The sequence below is a fragment of the Mustela erminea genome, chromosome X, assembly GCF_009829155.1.
Source record: "Mustela erminea isolate mMusErm1 chromosome X, mMusErm1.Pri, whole genome shotgun sequence".
Lineage (NCBI taxonomy): Eukaryota > Metazoa > Chordata > Mammalia > Carnivora > Mustelidae > Mustela > Mustela erminea.
The window spans coordinates 38,528,411-38,534,480 of NC_045635.1; positions in this window are offsets into that span (position 1 = coordinate 38,528,411).

Here is a 6,070-nt window from a genome sequence, read left to right on the forward strand (position 1 = left end):
ATGAGATAAATGATTTAGATGTACTAACTGATGCTAATCAATAGTTGTGCTGTTCTGGAAAAATAGAAATGAATATAAGGAATAGATGATTTAGATGTTTGAATTTGTATGATTTATTCTAATCTTCCTTTCCTTGGGGTGGAACAGGTAGAGCCTGACTTACTTGTGTTCCCAAATTTAAATTTAATAAATAATATGTCTTCAGAAGGTTCTTTCTGCAAGCCAGCACTCAGAAAGTACTTCAGACGGGGCTTGTCAACTCAAACCTGTACGAGGAATTGTTAAGGGGGGTGGGAACTAGAGGGGAGAAGGGAGAGAGGGCAGTGTTTCTTTTTTTTTTTTTTCTTCTTAAGATTGTGTTTATTTGACAGAGAGCATGAGAGAGCACAAGTAGGGGGAACAGTAGAGGGAGAAGGTGAGGGAGAGGGAGAAGCAGGCTCTCCCTGAGCAGGGAGCCTGATACAGGGCTCGATCCCAGGATCGTGGGATCACGCACTCAACATCTGAGCCACTCAGGCGCCCCGAGGACAGTGTTTTTAAGAAGAATTGAATAACTGGAGAATAAGAAGACTATAAACTTATTTCAGAATACATAAATTTCCCAGAAAAGGTATTGAGAAACTTGCACATTTCATTGCTTTGGTTGTTTCCAAGCACATAAGAGGGCAAATAAAACGATCTGATATGTATCTTCTGCCAGTAGGATGAAAGCAATCTTAAGGCAGAAAAGCCATGCTAAAAATTAAGCAATAAAATAACAACCGGCTCTGATTTATTTCTACCAATGTAGTACCATAACCTTAAAATATAATAAAACATTTTTATCGTAGAACCATATAACAAGAAAGTTTAAGAATGCATAATTTTTGCTGGGGTAAAATGGAGGTAAGAATAATGTTTAGCTTACACCAAACCTTCGTTGAGAAGTTCCAGCTTTCTCGCACAACGAATGCATAGTGAGAAAGGTCGCCGATCTTTTTGAGTGCTACTAGGTGTCAGGTATAGTTCTAGGTTTCTCCACACCCCACATTAACTCATTTACTCCTCGTAATGGTATCATGAAGTTTAGACATACATACAGAGGTGGAATCCAAGGCACAAAAGGGCCACCTGACTTGCCTGAAATTCACATGGCTCATAATGAGCAGATCAGGAACGTGAACTCGGGCAGTCTGGCCCCAGAGTTCATGCTCTTGCCACGTGCAACAGTAGATGTGCTGAGCACTGTGAATTAGTCAGTGAAAGTGGGCACACAGTCAAACAAAATCTTGGGCTGTTAGTTTCAACGACAACAGCAAAGAAGGTTTTCACGTCATTCATGAGAAGCTGTCGTGTGAGAAGAATCAAGAACATACAGCATTGGCCAATGTCATGAGCACAGGCTGAGAAGTCAGAATACACAGAATCAAAAACCTCTGTGAAATGAGAGCTGAACCACATGCCTTCCTGCTCCTTTTCAGACGGGTGTTGATGTTAGCAGGGTGCTTTCTCATGGCCTCTTCCCACAACAGGTACCTAAAAAGTCATGAATCGCAAACAGAGCTGTGGCATCAAATAAGGGAAAGCAAACGAGATTGTCCCGATGCGAAAAAGGAAATAATTGGATGTCAGGATTATGGAAAAACACACTGCTGGTGTAGACAAAAATAGAAGAGAACGCATTGTGAAGAATTTAGTTATTTAAAACCATAAGCAGGGCGTAGAATGTCAGCTCTTACAAGGAGAGAACTTACCTCTTTCAATTTATTTCCATAGCACATATGCATGTCCAGATAGTTGATATACATTTTGTGATGACGATGGCAATATTAGTTTTGGTGATGATTTGGAAGATAACAAAGAACTCTGGGATACCAAAAAAAAAAAAAAAAACACAAAAAACAGTCCAACTGATTGAAAACCATAGCACTTACTCCAACTATCTGTAAAATAAGAGTAATATTAACCTCAAGGTCTGTTGGGAAGATTAAATGAGATAAAGCAGAGAAAGTGCTAATCACGTCTCTGCTTCATTATCAGCTGTTTTTCAAGGTTGACGATGATGGTGATGATGATGATGATAGCGATGACATGAGTCAAACTGCCCCTAGGGAGCCCTGTCCAACTCTCAACAATTTTAAAATAGAACATTTGAGTTACCATGTACGTCTAACACTGGGACAGTGAAGGTATTCAAAAGATTACAGCCAAATGTGATCAGATTTTAAAGTCGCAAGCACAGCTCTGGCCTCATGTAATTTAATTTGGAACGTGTTTATTTTCTCCAGATGTTTATATTAGAATAGTATATTCTCTGAAGCTGTACTGGGTCAAGGTCCTGGGCACTCTGTGTACATCCTGGAATCATAAATTCCTAACAAGAACTGACATGTTCTGACACGAAGTGGCTTGGAGCTCCTTTCCTTCTGTCCACACGCTTTAGAAAAAAAGAAAAAAGAAAAAGAGGGTGTTTGCAAATGGCAAAGACAGCACAGACTTTAAGGTCAAAAGTCAACTTCCGGTCTCTTATCTGGGAGATTTCTGTAATAATTAACTTACTCCATAAGGATATTCTGAGAACCAAATGGCAGACTCTCTGTGCAAATTGCCGTATAATACTAATGTTATAGCTCCAGTCACATTTCTCCTTACTTTTAAAATGGCCATGGGTGCCCTGGTGGCTCAGTTGGTTGAGCATCTACCTTCGGTTTAAGTCATGATCCCAGGATCCTGGGATTGAGCCCCATGTTGGGTTCCCTGCTCAGTGGGAAGTCTGTTTCTCCCTCTGGCCCTCCCCCTGCTTGTGCTCTCTGTCTGTCTCTCTCTCAAATAAATAAATAAAATATTTAAAATAAATAAACAAAATAAAATGGCGACCTTAAAGCCAAGCACACAAGATCATCCGCTTGGTGGATTATCACTTACTATAGTTACTTCTCTCTGGCCTGGGTGCATATTAAAAGCAAGGCTATGGCTTTTTTTTTTTTTTAACCTCAGTTCCTGCAGCATTCAGCATTCTAGCTGATGCATAGCGGGTGCTGGCGTATGTGTTTAAATGATGCTTTCAGAGGAAGCACGAAAATTGATTTCAAACCTATGGATAATGGGCCAGGCGTGTCATGAGACTAGATAGCTTAAATGCACTTGTCTCCTTTTATAGGCCACTGAAAGATGTAAAAATTACTGCTGTGGGCTTGGTACCCAAGAGTTTGAAGTGCAGGTACTGATTAGGGATCAGTAGCCGTGGAAACAAGGGGTGGGGAAGCAAGCCTGGGCACAAAGACATGTAGAGCCAGCGTCCCTCTATCAACCCAGTGGCTCGTCCTGGAGCCAGGATGGCCTGCTAGTGCTATCTTCCATCAGGCCAGGATAACCAGGCTCTTAGATACCCCCCCACCCACATCAGTTCCTGGATCTAAGCCACACCTGGAAGAACATGCCCTTGGACAAGGTCACTCTGTAGCTGAGGCGGTTCCTGAAGGGATTGACAACTGGGCCAACACATCCCTCCTTGTTGCATGTCCATATTCACTGCAGTCACCAAATTTAAAGGTACTGTCTACCACGTGAGAAGACAGTATTAATATTTGAAGACACAAAATGACTTTACTCCACGAGAAACTGGAAATTCCATTCATAATTGAATTAAAGAAAAGGCCAATCCCCTTACAGATTTATGGTAGAACATACAAAAACGCTTTGTTAACATAGTGAAGACTTAAAAGAAGACATTGATTTCTTGGCATATGATGTCATTCTCTTAAGAAAAACCGTCCTTTGGCAAGTAGCTGCTTGGTTATCTGTTTGTGCACCAAAACGGGCATTTCTAAGCCAACTCTCCTCCCAGTGTGTAATGATATGGCCACGTGCAGAACCTCTCTTCCCAGATCCAAGCCTCTCCAATGTTCTAGTTCCTGGAAGGAGTGACCATGTCTATCCACCACGATGTGGCCACGCCCTGGGGCCACGAAGTGGGGGGCAGCATCAGCAGGATATGGTTTGCCTTTCTGATGGAAGCCTTCCCACCTGCCTGACCTCCATGCGTTTGGTATTCCAAATTGGGCAGTTGTCTTGCTCAAGTGTGTATGTTTCAGCAGGACCTGAAGAAGTGACCAAAAGCACATCTGGACCTTAATTCCTCTGATGTCACAAGGAAGAAATGAATGTCCTCAAAGAGTCCCCCAGTCATAATGTGTACACAGCCCGCTCTACCTAATACAAAATAATATGTTAGATAGATTAGCAAGCACTCGAGGTTAGAAGAAAATCAACCATTATTTCCTTGGGACCAAGGAGGGCTGATTGGTCCTTCATTCTATGCTTTTGGGAAAGTTTAGAAGCTTACGTGAATAAGACTTAAGACACTGGTCTGGGAATCTCAAGTCCATAATCCCCTCTATCTTCTGGTGCAGTGTTAACTATTATTAAATGCTTATAAATGATGAGGGTTAAATCAGTTTACAAGAGACTGCCCTCAGTTTACAAGAGATTCCCTGTATGAGTGTAGATTATCATACAGATTTTAAAGATGTAAGCTACTAAGAGAACATATTTTGATCTTCCTTTACTCATGCATAGCAAACGGGGAAGATGGGTGAGCATTCCTTAGGCATTCTGGGAGTAGTGTTTTTAACTGATCAATGTTTTCATTTGGTTCTCTCTCAATCCTTAAGGGTAGACATTAAAATAAGGCTAAATATGTTTAATTTCTAAAAGACATAATACAAATTCCATAGTAACTCAATATCCAATAATGTCTAAATTCTCTTGGTTCCCAGGGCTATTTTGAGGTCTTTAGGGAAAATGTAATTCTTTTTCCTCTTTCTCAGTCTCGATATGCCCCATTAAACTTTATTCTGTCTCTCTCACTCTTTTCCAGTCCATTCACCATATTCAGCATCCAAGATCCTGAAAAGACTGAGAATCTGTTCACAGGTGGGGGAAGGGAAGTGCCCATGGCTGTGAAGCAGGAAGCCCGGGTTCTGGTTCTAAATCCAAGACTAGGTGTGTGCGTTTGGGGAAATTCCTGGATTTCTGCCGGTCTCCAATTGCTCATCTGTTTAGGGAGAGAAGAGAATAGATGCCTCCTATTGCCACTGTTCTATGATTTTCTAGTCTTCCAAGCATATTCTGTTCATGTCTATGGGGAAAGCCTTGACAATAGGCTATGCAATAGGATTCAATGGGAGTATTTTCTATGGCTTCCAGGGAATTTGGAAAATATGAGTCACATTAAGTACCCCCTCCAGTCCCAAATGGGTAGTAAGGAAATAAAGACCGGAGTTTGGGGTATATGACTCTCAAAGCAAATTGAGTTTTCAAAGCCAGGAAGGGCTATTTTAAGGCTAGAAGTATTATTTTCACTCTTTGATTAGTGACATGAAAGAATAGCTATAAATGTGACCAGCAGTTACTACTTTCATTATCGGTTAAGGATAACCATTTAACTTTAGGTATTAAATTTAATTCTTTTTTTATGACAAAATTTCTCTTGATGTGATGATCCAAATTGCCATTTCACATTTGCCTTCAAAATGGGGAGACCTCTAATTAGTGAACCAGCTGGATCCATCACCATGAAGGTTAAGATCAAGGTCAAGATTTAATAGCATTAGTTTTATTCTGTCCCAAAGTCACAAATACAAATTTAACCCTGCTGGCTTTCTAAAGAAACGTGTGAAAGCTATATCCTAGAGAGTGTACAAAACCATCATCTCTACAGGAAAAGTAATTCGCAGGTTGACTATATGAGCAGTGGGGTGCACTGTCATCTCCGGTGAACCAAGACAGCATGGTGTCAAAGTTGCCATAGAAACTGAGTCGCCAACCCAGGGTAGCATTGTGGTGCCTAATGTGGGCATAGCATTATGCCAGCTCCATGATTATCCTCATAGTGCCCAGGGATATTGTTGGACCTGGAACACTAGACTGTCAATGAATGGCACAGAAACCATCGTTGGTGAATTCTTTTTCCTCCTGGTCTTTCATTATTGGATACTTACTCTTTTCTGAGAAAAGTGAAGAGGTTAAAAAAGAGATGACCTCTATTTCATCCCATAGTGCCTAAGGAAGCCAGAATACAACAGATCTT